We start from the raw sequence: 13,565 nt of genomic DNA, 5'->3' as shown, positions 1-13,565 counted from the left end.
GTTTCCATTACAAAAACAGTAATTCGTTTCCATTTTTAAAACTGAATATACAAAAATAAATAATTAAAGCAAAGCAACTCAATTCTGTATTTTCCTTTCCCCTCCCATGCCAACTGACGGATATGACCTACTACAGTTAATTATGTATCTGTTTGTTTCTCTGCCCTATTTAAATTAAAATGTAAATTCTCCTAGGGCAAAAGCTAAGTTGTTTTCTACTCTGTGTATTCCCTCACCCCTACACTGCATTAGGAACTATTAACATCTTAGTACAGCTCTCTGAAGCTTTAGTGATATATTTTGGGATCATAATTAAAAGCTTATGGAGTAATATCACTCAGTTTAATTATGAATCCTTTAGTTACATTACCAACAGGGCCCATAACTCTTCAAGTGTCCTGTATCTACAGTTTAACCTCAAATGGGGACTGTAATTTGCAAAAAAATAAATTATAAAAATAATGAAAGTCATGAATAACAATTTTAGCATTTATCTTGTAGGGATGGAGTCCAGTATGGTACTATAATATTCTCAGTGTGTTTTCCTTTTCAAAAGCTTATTGCTAATTAAAATAAACATCAGATTCCTGAGGTTTACTGAAACTTTATTGCATTTTTTTAAGGCAAGTGTGTGTGTGAGAGAGAGAAAATGAGCAAGAGAGAGATAAAAGTTAATTAATAGAATCTGGCCTTCCTCCAAAACATACTCCGTGAAGTTGAGGTATTTGAGATTGGGTAACTTGGGTTGGTTGGTATGTGAGAAACATCTGTCATGATGGGTCTTGCCATAAACGCCACTCTCCGGGAAGGCCCGGGGCATCTTCGGCAGCATCATGATGACTTTCAGAAATGTGCCACTTCCTGCATGACACCAGTAAGTGTCTGGTCCTGACTGGGCAATATTCAGTATCGATTAGAATGCTTTCCACCTTCTGGGACTGGCTTGGAACACTGAATGGTGAGCGAAGTGATTAAGTCCCCTCGGAGTTGATTTATGTCTCCAGTGGGAGCTAGAGTTTCCACCACTTCTTCTTAAATGCAGTTGGGAAAGTTTGATTGGGTTTGAAGTGCCCTATCTGGTACTATTTATAATCTATTAGTCCCCTTTTACTACAGGGCCTGGAACTAATTGCACATAAAAATTCCCAACTAGTTTCTGAATTAAAATAGTTATTTTTATGGCAAGAGCTGGGTTTCCCAAAGGGTGTTCCATAAAATACTGGTGCTATGAGATGCTCCTCAGAAAGGGATTTATTGTTCAAATAAATTAGAGGGAAAACAGTCCACAGATTCTCCCTCTTGTTTGCATATTGTGAGATTTTAAGGTCCATGATAACAGGATCAGTGTAGACATTCTTCATCATTAAAGTACCTAGCCCAGCGAAGAACAAATGCAAGACATGTTAAATTTTACTGATAAGTGAAAAAATTACTGAAGGCTCAGAAAGTTCTATAGTAAGGAAACCCATGTAGATTTTTTTCAACCATGTATTTTCCAAATTTGTGGTGATATGGAACCATTCTCTTCGTATAAAACTATTGACATTATGTAGAACTAATCTTCCAAAGAACATACTTCAGGAAACTCTGGTCTAGAGTGGTAAACACACTCATTCAAAAGAAAATTGTTATACACATCAATTCATTCAATGAACATTTTCGGACCTATTATGCTCTTTGCCCCAGGGATAGGTCAAGGAACAAAACAGAAGCTCTCCTGCTTTTGGACCAACAACCTGCTAGGGAAATATGATACATGCATGATCTTAATATAAGGCAACATGGGATGTCATATAAGAAGTACAAATTAGGGGACTACAAAGTTAGTAATGGAAAACAATTCTACCCATGAATACTCTCCTCATGACATAAAACTTAGGGGCTATCTCTTGTTTGTGTGATTCATGGAAGACAACTGCTTTACACTTAGCTTATGGCCTGTAGGATTTATAAAGGAGATCTAGTACTCGTGGAGACACTGAAGAGAAAGAATAAGGCTGCTTTGACTTCAAAAATTTTTAATGAACTGCCTCCAATGTCCCCTCACATACTTTTCTTCCAGAAATGTAACAATTGGCTTTCCTCAGAGTCGTGAAGCCCATGCCTGACAGTGATTATCCCTGCTGTCAGATACTATAATTTATTTTCTTTGATTATAGGAGCTACAGAATTCAAAATCCTACAGAGGCCAACCAAGTACTAGGAATGAATGAAATGCTCTGGGTGTAAGACAGTAGGGAGTGGTGGGGACAGTGTTTAACTGAATAGTACACGTTGCTTTCAATGGAAGCAGTGCCAGCCAGATACAACTAACTATTGTCATGGGTTTCATGTCAGTAAATCTTTCTATTTGTCAAAAGAGGCTATAAATCTATGCCCTGGTTGGTGTGGCTCAGTGGACTGAGTATCGGCCTATGAACCAAAGGGTCGCCAGTTTGATTCCCAGTCAGAGTACATGCCTGGGTTGTGGGCCAGGTCCCCAGTAGGGGACACACAAGAGGCACCCACACATTGATGTTTCTCTCCCTCTCTTTCTTCCTCCCTTCCTCTCACTCTAAAAATAAATAAATAAAATCTTTTTTAAAAAGAAGCCATAAATCTGGATTTTAATCTACATGATCTATGTCCTTATTTTTAAATGTTCACAAGCAATTCCATCCCTCACACACATGGTAGATTACATAGACAGAGTAATTTTTCTTTCTCTCAAAAATCCCACTAAAAATTACATTAAAGCAGATTTAAAAAATGTAAACCTCATAGATACGGAAAACTGGAGAGGAAGAGTAGCAAAAAATTTTTGGAAGCTGGTAAGGGGATGGACCAGTGGTAACTGACTTAACTGACCCAAGAAAGCTAAATCCCAAGCTTGGAATAAAGAAAGGTATGTTCTATCGAACTTTCAAAAAAGTTCTGGTGCTCTGCAGCTGTGAAGAAAGAATGGCCAATGTCAGAAGGACTGAAACACTGATTGAGACGCATTTAGATTCCCATGTGCCCATTCTAACACATTCGAGCAACTGCTTGCCCCATACATTCAAAAATGTATAGATTTATGCTGTGGCTAATATGAAATAGAGGGTCTGTGTGTTGGGGAGGGTGCCAGGGAAGGATTAAAATGTAGGACACTGCCATGAATCAAAACAGGGGAATTAAGTCACCTGCATGCTATACCTTGAAAGAAGGTACCCTTCGCCCCAGCCTTTCCCCATTCAGCTCCCAACATCATGGTAGCCTGACTTTAACCCTCAGACTGGAAGCTGAAAGGATGTTTTCTGGGGGATCTGGTCGGTATTCTCTTAGGATATGAACATCCAGTAGTTAAAACTATCTAAATATATACCTTCTTCAGAGTAATATTAATGCAATTGTCCTCATCTAAATTGAAAAAAAGCACAAGCTAAATGGTAACACTTTATAGGCATCATATGAGCAAAGTATTTATAATTTATATGTTTTAATCTTAATCTGACTCAGGAGTCAGAACCACAAGAATGCATATAAAAATGAAAATTCCTGAGCCCTGTGAGAGTTCCAATGAATTAAAGTATCAGAGTTTCTCAAACTTTATTGACACAGTAATTTAACAGCAGTGTGGTAGAACTGGCTCATTGTGGCTTGCCCTTGCAAGAGCTGATGGTTAAATTTTCAGGAATTTGGAGAGGGAGTTGCTTTCATATTGGTAGCTTGAAGTCAACTACAGTAGGAGTATTTACACCATGGACATGGGCAAATGCTACAAACCAAGGCCTTTTCACCCCAAGAGATTATGAGGTTAATCATTTGCAAGCATACACACAAGAGGACAAGAAGAGAATATGAAGAAAGCACCTCCACATACATATTAAACATGTGTCAGTGTTTTATAAGATCGGGCAAAAACAAATTAAAATAACAATAATAGAAAGGTAAATCCTAAAGTTCTAGAAATGCAAAGAAATTTCAAACAATTTGTGCATTGCAGTTGAAAAATTTAGGAACTAAAATTGTAAAACTGAAATACAATTAAGACTGCAGCCTTAAGTGTGAGCTGGAATTGAGGTCCCTGAATAAAGCCTAGAGCTGTTAGAGGGCCCATCTAATATACTTGTTTGTGACAAGGACATAGATGGGACAATTGTTAGCTTTGTTGGAAAAAATAAAGTTAAATATGTATGTTAAAATGTAAGGTAATCCTTAATGAAGAAAAAATAAAACGTAACTTTCAAAACAGTAGTAGAGCAAAACCAATTTGTAAAAAATTATTAATCTATTAAGTCAGAAGTGGAATAAAAATAATTAAGTAAAAATACAAAATAAGATGGTAAAAAACAATCCATAACATCAGCAGTCACAATAAATATGAATAGATTAAATTTGCCTTTTAAAAATATAAAAACCTCATTTCTAAATTTTCTAAATACAGTGTTTAGTAAATCTTCTAAATATCTTGTTTAGGAAAAAACCATGTTTCACATGTGACATAAATGTAAAAATAATAGATAAAAATATACAGTAGGCAAATACTAACTAAAAGAAAGATTGTGTAGCAACATATAGAAAATAGGATTTTAGTAAGTACCATGCATAGGATATAAGAAAACTGCTCTTTTTTTAAAAGATTTTATTTATTTATTTTTAGAGAGGGAAGGGAGGGAGAAAGAGAGAGAGAGAGAAAAACATCAATGTGCAGTTGCTGGGGGCTGTGGCCTGCAACCCAGGCATGTGCCCTGACTGGGAATCGAACCTGTGACACTTTGGTTCGCAGCCTGTGCTCAGTCCACTGAGCTACACCAGCCAAGATGAGAAAACTGCTCTTTTTATCACTAATAATTTTGTTAGAACAACTATACCAAAAATCTATGATAATAGGAACTACTCTAAATATAAAAATAAGCCTTAAAATATACAAAGCAATAATGAACAGAATTTTAAAAAGAGATCATGACAAATCTACAATTGCACTCAGAATTTTAAAGTACTTCAAAAAATTTTGACTGGCAAAAATTAATAATAATCACAGGATTTGAAAATACATAACAAGCTTGATCTGAGTCTCCACACTTGATATTTAAAAAGATTCATCACTTTTGAGCACACATAAAATATTTACAAAAAATTTGATCTGAAGGCCAAAAAGGATATGAATAAATTTAAAATATTACTTAAAACCATATTTGTTAACCATGGTGAAATCAAGTAGAAGTCATTTTAAACTTAACTCCAAACCTACTTGTTCAGGATCTAAAAATCAAACTGTCATATAAATCATGAACACAGAAAATACAATAAAACTGCAGAATATGGATAATGAAATAATTGAAATACTATAAACCAAAAGCTGCGAAATAAAATTCCAGTTGTAAGATATCAGGGTGGAGGCAATTATGCTTCTTTTACTCCTTGGGAACTCCCCCAAAACAAGCATGAGGGGAAAAAACATGAAAGCAGGCATCCTCCTCAAGGAAACAAAGTGGCATCTGAAACCCTGAGCCACGCAAAAGGTTCAAGGGCTGCCAGTGCACTGATTGTCAGCTGGGGAGCTGGGAAGATTCAGTACACCTGCACCTATGTCTCCGTGTGGACAAAGCCAGCAGGACAAGCTTTTCCAAAGAAGGTGGGCACCTAGGAAGGGGATAATCTTTACCTATTGTTTGGAGCAGTTGAAACTGGGTAGTGAAATTGGTAATGGGAACTTCTTAGATCTGTTTGGCAAGACAGAATAGCAGGGGGTTAAAATAAGTCGGGAAACATACAGATATACACTCCATGCTTGCAGGAAGCAGCCAGTAAATGAGGCTGGGTAGAGACGTTAAGTTGAAAGCAGCTCTGCAGATGTAATTTCACTTCTCTTTCTCTCTTTCTCTCTCTTTCTCTCTCTTGTTGTATATTTGGTCATAAGGAGCTTTAATATACACCCATGATAATCCCTTCCTCAAGGGAATACCATCCTGGCTCTTTTCCACTACCTCCAACACTCTTCCTTCAATAAGCAACACAAGAACAATTCAGAACATGCAAAGATAATATAATATAATGCAAAGGCAACCGAGATTATCTATCTCTGTGCAGATAGGTATACATCTATGTGAAGACTGTTGACTGATATATAAGAAAAGGACAAATGCTGTTACAAGTGAAAAACTCTAGGAACATATTTTCCTAGAGACCTGCTTGGAAAAATTGTCTAGAGGTACACTTGACAAAATTCTGGCAAGAGTTTCAGCCATGAGTTTTGACTCTACTTAACTGTAGTTCTGAGGCTGAAACAACGATGGGTTTAGAGTTAATAGAATACAGTGTAATTTACATAATGTAAATGTTATATATCAATTGATCAATCTATATATAGTATAGTATGTGTAATATTATATGCTATGTACACTATACATGTAGTATGACATGTCTGACATAACAACATAATTATATATGTATGCATATATATATTGAAAACAAATAAAATGTCAAATAAAACAGAAATTTGAAAGAGGAATGAGGATAGAAATTATGAGATACTGTAATATGCTGATCTTTTATACCTACAGTTTAAAGGATACTACTTAAAATATATGAAACAAATAGCAGCATAAAAATTATATTTAGAAGTACAAATGTAAATACTACAGGAACGATGAAGGTGATTTACTCAACATTCGGGTAATAATGCAGAAGTTGGAAAAGTAGGTAAAATAAAAAAAGAGCAAAGCTACTAAACATATTGTAGTCACTCAGTCAATAGATAGATAGTCTCTAGAAGTGGGGGTTTAGAGGAATATGTCAGCTCTGCTAGCCAAGAAGCCACTAGGATGAGAAATAGCATGTGAAACTTTTAAATAATGAGGAGCACACACAACACTCAACAGAGCTATGGAGAAGCCCATGATGTTAGAGTCGAAACAAAAGAAGCACCAGCAATAAATATAGAAAGTAGAACATGAGTTATGGCTTATATCTTAGACTTTATCAGTAAATGTGAATTGTATATATTTGTAAAGGCCAAAAGAACATTTAAAAAGCACCTCCCAGACTAGATTTCAACTCTGTGCGGTAGAGCACTATACGGACTGCAACTCTATCTCAGGGAAAAGTGACACCAAAACAAAGTGACTTGCCAGAGGGAGGAGGGAAAGGGTGGGCGGGTGGTGGTTGAAAATAAAAATGTGGACCGAGGAATAATAAGCAACCGAGTGATCAAAGGAAAGAGAGATTCTAATCTTAATATAAACAGGGTTGAATTCAGAGGGGAAAGCATTAAGAAAGACTACAGAGGGAATATGAAAATTGTCAATCCACAGTGAGTATCTAATGGGTATGAATAAGGGTGTACCAAAAAGCAGACTGACAAATTTCTTAAGAAAAAAGCAATAGGAAATACAAAAAGAACAAAGAATCTCAATACCAGATTACAACTCACTGCTCCTACTCATGATAGATACAGTGACTGAAAACAAATATAAAAATGTAAAACTGTATAAAAATTTGAATTAGGGAGATCTACAAAGCCCCATGTGATATTCACAACTGACAGAGTAGTAAGCCACAATGAAACTTTAAAAAAGTCTAGGAAAGCAGAAATGGGATAGGAGGACAGAAATGTCTTCTCATCAAAATAAAGAAAATATGGTAACAAAATTAAGGGGAAAATAAGAAGAATTATAAAAACTTATCAGAAAGAAAAAATAAAATGCATGCCCTGGCTGGTGTGACTCAGTTGGTTGAAGTGTTATTCCACAACCAAAAGGTTGCAGGTTCAACTTCCTCTCAAGGCACATGCCTAGGTTGTGGGTTTGATCCCTGGCCTGGGGGTCTAGGGGAAGGCAACCAATTGATGTTTCTCTCTCACATCGATGTTTTTCTCTCTCTTTTCCTCTCTCCCTTCTTCTCTTTCTAAAAAGTGAAGAAATGTGCTCAGGTGAGGAAATAAATAAATAAATTCAGAATTATAGAAAATCTAGATAAAAATGTAATGAAATAGATACTTCCATTTTTATGCATAGATAAAACCAGTAATAGAATTTGCAAGATTCAGTTAAAGTATTTAAGAAAAATAATTTTTAGCATAAATACTAAAAATCATAAAAATGAGGAACAAAAGCATCTAACTCAAGAAGAAAAAGGGTAGTAAAAGAAATAGAAATAAAATTAAATGGGAGAAATTTCAAAAATAACAGCAGTTATGAATGAATTCATAACAAAATAGAAATATTATAACAATAAAATAGCTTTCAATTATTGCATAATTAATTTATGCAAGTATTATTTTAAATGGCCTCAATGTATCAATGTGACTTGAATTTACAGTCCTTAACAATAACAATCAAGAAAATGGAAACTGCCCTGATTGGGTGGCTTGGTTGGTTGGAGCGTTGTCCCGCCCACCAAAAGGTTGGGGGTTTGATCCCGAGTTGAGAGTATACATGAGGCAACTAATTGATGTTCCCCTCTCACATTGATGTTTCACTCTTTCTCTTCTTTCCTCTCTCTAAAAGAGTGATAAATATATCTTTGGGTAGGGATTAAAAACATACTGAAGCCATTTTTTGAGTAGATGAAATAAACCATTAGAAAGAAAAACTAGAGGAAAATAAAGAAAAAGTAAAACTACAAGAAAAATCAGCTATAAAAGAACAAAAACTACAAACAGGCTATTTTTAAAACGATTAGAAAGTATACCAAGAACATTTTCTGGTAATTTTGAAATTTTAGATTAAATGGTTACTTTTTTCCTTTCTTTTTTTAATGGAGGTGTAATTGACATGTAACACTATATCAGTTTCAGGCATACAATATAATGATTTCATTAAGGATATCTTTTAAGAAAAAAAATATGAATTACCAAAATTGAGTCAAAGAAATGAGACACATGAAAATATCAAAATTTGTTAATGAAATTAAAATGGTTATCAAGAATGACATCCACTCCTGAAACAAAACAAAACAGTAACACTACGCAGCTCTGGAAACTTTAGAGATCATCTAAATTTCCATGTACAAAATGTGAAAGTGCAGGCATCTTTTGAAAGCTATTTCAGACAATAATAAAAATCTTAAATGTTACTTCATTCCTTAGAGTCTTCATACCCAAACCAAATGAAGATAATAAACAAACTCAAGTGTCTACATTAATACATTTTATAAAATGTTTTAAAAATCTTTTAAAATAGCAAATTTAATATATATTAAATATAATCAGTACATAGGACTTATCCCAGGAATAAAGTGCAGTAGACTGTTGGAAAATATTAAGACAGGTGGTAACATTCTGGTGTGAACTGAAGAGGATTTCTCTTGGTGTGAACACATCGAACTTGTACATAAAACACTTAATAATAATAATAATAACAATAATATATAATATATAATATATAGCTACACTTCAAAGAATAATATTTGCACCTGGAGTGGTTTAGGAGCAACGAGGAAAATTTTTAAATAAAATAAAAGATAAGAAGAAGCCAGAGCATTATGAATGAACTGATACAGCAGCTTAGAGTGTAAAACCCAACAGAAAGCAGAAGCAGCCAACCTGACGCAGCCAGACTGGAGGGATCCACCTTCCCACTCCTTCAGAAAGCCACCCTACCAATGGAAAGCTGAGGACTCCCACTCCTCCCACTTGCCCTGATAAGAAGTGAGAAAGTTTGCCATTTGATAGGGAGCCTTGAGCGGGAACCAACTAATTTGCGTCCAAGACCTTAAAATCCTAGGCATGGGATATTCAATTGGACTCTCCTTAAATGTGTGGGAAGACTTCTCCATAAAATTAATGAATATGAGCAAATGCATAAACCAGTAAACAAAATCTAGAACTTTAGAAATCCCTAGAGCGCCAGTAGAAAACAAATGCAAAAACATGCTGGGAGAACAGTTTCACCGTGAGACACCCACTGCTTTAGATGTGCTTCAACAACAACAACAACAACAACTACAACAGCTACCTACTGTATGAGGACTGTGCAAATAAAAGAATTTACATAGAAAAGGACAGACTGGTCAAAGCAACAATTCAGAAAGCCCAGGGGAGAACTGTGTACATAATGAAATTTACATAACAAAGGTGGCCTGACAAATTAGTGAACATAAAATGAGTCACTGAATGAAGGTTACTGGGACAACTTACATATATCCATATTGAAAGAAAACTGTAAGTCAAAAACCTCAATTAAAAATAGGTCAAATATTGTAATAAGTAGGTCACAAATAAGGAAATCTGAGTGACTGAAAGGCATCCAAGAAAATGCTCAACATACTCTAATAAGGAGGAAAATGCAAACTAGCAGGATATCATTTCACACTCATCAGACTGGCAAAATACAAATTAAACAAAAGGTCTGCTAATACCAGTGGCTGCAGGTGATAAGGGGACATGACCACTGCGAGGACCAATTTATTTTTACCTCGCCCTAAATCCTTTCTCCCCATGATGTCCCTTGGCTTACTCAATAATCACCTTCTAAGCCCTCATTCCTCCCAGATAATATTTGCATTTTTAAAAGTCCACCTGTAATTTATTTGCATATCAACCCCCCATTTCCAGCCAAGTGGGCCATCAAAATGGCTCAAAAGTTATGATGGAACCACACGGTCCATGGAAGAATATACTTTCCCCATACCCGTCCATGGCACTGGCTGGTTTGTGACTTTGTGGAACTGTATTTCTGACTTAAGCAGACATCCATAGATCAATAATTGCATGGAATACACAGACCACCTCTGTGGCAAACTCACTTTGGCTGGCGACAAAGTCACTGCCACCTTGTCCCTAGGAAGACGGGAAGGAAAGTGAATCCCCCCAGCACCCCCACCAAATCCTCTGTACACATCCATCAGTTCAATTGGTGTGGCTCTGAACCACCTCTGTTTTATAACTGACCCACGTGGAAAGAGTTTTTCCACATTGAAATCAAAATGGGTGGGATTGATTTTGTTTTATTTTAACTAGTTTTCCTTCATATGTGAGATTTCTGGCATATAGCCTGAGAAGTCTGCCATAATGAAATGCATTTAGTGTGGAGAGGGGAAATAAAATTTTTCGTCTTCTTTTTAAATTTTTTTTCCATGCCTGTAAACACTCCATTTCACCTGGCAGAAAAGTTGTTCGTGACCGAAGGCTTATAGTCAAAACAGGTTTGGACCCAAAGGAAATAAAGAGTGCTCTTGTCTTTCCTGTTACGCAGAGTGATTTCGCATGCACTAACCCACTGATTGAGAGGAGGATTTTGTCCCCAACAGCTTTCCCCAAGGGAGCCTTCCCCAGGTGGAGCAGGTATGATTTACAGGGTAAATCCCCCTTCCCCCCTCCAGAGGACCCAGGCATGGCCGGCTGTCATTCTCAGCAGACACTGCTCTTGCAATCCATTTTAATCTGTGAATTCTTGCCAGGGACATAAAATAATAACAGACTATAGCTTCCTGTGCTATTTGCCACTTCTCCCTGTGGATGACAGTTAAGTGCACGAGATGAGCTGATTTTATGGAGAGATGTATTTACAGGCTGGCAGTTAATGCTGTATCAAAGCATGATGGGGTGGAGGAAACACAGAGCAGTTTTTCTGCCTTAATCACTCTCTTGGGCATAAGACAGAATAGCGCAGGTGTGTCTGATCTCCTCAGGGGCTTGATTATCTCATGATAACCACATCCTCTGTCGTTCCCTCATTGCTATTTTTTTTTCCCAGGTTCAGATACAAAGAAGTGATTTAGATGACAGGATCGACTGACAAAAAACTGTCAGCCAGTCTGCACCGTGACATTCTAAAAAGGACAATATCCACTTTCTGCAGGTTCGGCCGCCAATAGGCCAGTGTCAGAAAATTAAACGTTTCCTGGACGAATGAGGCCCCTACAGTAGCCGTTGTGTTTACATTCCCAGCACCCTTTTCACAGGCAATTCAACACCTAACGCCTGCATGCTTTCACTGCCCCTTCGAGACAAAGGGCACTGAGTGAGCATCACTGCTCCAGAAAAACAGGACCGCCTGTCTGTGTTTTATGATGCACTTTGGAAGGTTGGCTGCTGTGTCCAGATTGACCTCGTGGGTCAGATGCAACAACAATTTAGCTCTTATGTTAGGCTGAGACAGGAAAAGCCTAAGGCCAGAGGGTTAGAAGCAACAGATGAATCTCTTGTGGGATAATTTCATAACCGACTCTCCAAGTGTCAGTATCTCAATCTGTCTGATTCCAGGTGAGAGATTATGATAATGAGTCTACCTCGTGTTCAGCACTGAGTACTTGTAAAAAAGTCTGCTCATTAGTATAATGCTCAATGGCATTTTAGAGCACAAAATTAAACTGGGGGTTATGGAGAAATGAATACTATATTTAGCCAAATACTGTTTTCTGTCTGAAGTAAGAGGATAATGTGAATGAAATTCTAATTGTAGTGATATTTAAATGAAGAAGGGTGAAGGGGCATAGGTTTCCAGCTTCTAAATTCTCCCAGGTGGATATCAGATATCTTAAATTTTAAATAAGCAGTTCTCTTGTAAGTAAATGGTCCATTTATTTTGCTGAACTTAATAATTTCTAATCATGAACAATTCTCATTTTGATCTTTAAAAAAAAGTAAAAGCCTGTGTCTGTTTTGAAGACATACTATGTGCTAAGACATGCTCTAATCTAGGAGCAGGGGATGCATCATTGACATGAAATCTGCTCACCTGAATGTACTTCCTATCAGTGGAATACTAGGGTTGGGATTAGGTTACTGTTTCAATAGCACATAGCAGGGCTCTCTCTCCTGAGGACAGTTGTTTGCAGCACCAAGTTGTCCCATGTGCAACGGCATAGGACACTGGCACTCTGAAGCAGAGCTCTGCAAAAACCCAACCAAGTACTGGTGCCATGAACAAAGTTGATACAATTGGAATAATGATAACCAGGGGTGATAGCTAACTCCACCTAAATGCATGTGGATAGAGCCTTCAAACATCAGATTTTTTTATGGTTTCATGCTCAAGATTTCCTCTCTCTAAGGGGATCCTTGTATTTTCTATTTTTCTCATACCCTTGTACAAATAGTTCTTCAGGCCTCTATGCACAATAAAGTCTCGACAAATACTTGTCAATGCTACTAACAAATAATACTAACTAACAATACTGATTATAAGAACTAGTAACACTAGCTATTAACACTACTAATAAATTCTCCCATTGGCTGGAAACAGAGAGTTTTGGGTTTTCCCTGGTATAAAAAAAATAATAATTGCAAGAGCAACAAATATGTAAGATAGTCACATACTTGGGTAACATGGATTTAGAGGTGGATTATGGTATTAAGAGTGAAGCCTCTCCCCTGGTTGAAAGAAAGTTCAGCCAGAAAACAAACATCTCAGGAAAGTAACCTGACTAGGAAATAATGTGAAACAGGGCAAGAGAAATCAGCACCTGGGTCCTTGCAGGTGGGAACTGAAGGGCCACAAGAAAACTTCCCTTTGTACCTAGAGCTGAGGAGATACAATTGAAAGAGGGGTGCCATTTAAGTTCAACTGTTGTGTATCTGAACTTGATGAGTAGGTTTCAGTCAGTTTACGGTAGAAGAAACACAAAGGTGTACATTCATTTAACTAGAAGAACAGGGCTGC

The sequence above is a fragment of the Phyllostomus hastatus genome, unplaced genomic scaffold (genome assembly GCF_019186645.2).
Source record: "Phyllostomus hastatus isolate PE091 unplaced genomic scaffold, TTU_PhHast_1.1 phas_contig_210, whole genome shotgun sequence".
Taxonomy (NCBI): Eukaryota; Metazoa; Chordata; class Mammalia; order Chiroptera; family Phyllostomidae; genus Phyllostomus; species Phyllostomus hastatus.
The sequence above is the reverse complement of the archived record's forward strand: the minus strand, read 5'-3'. Positions refer to the sequence as shown.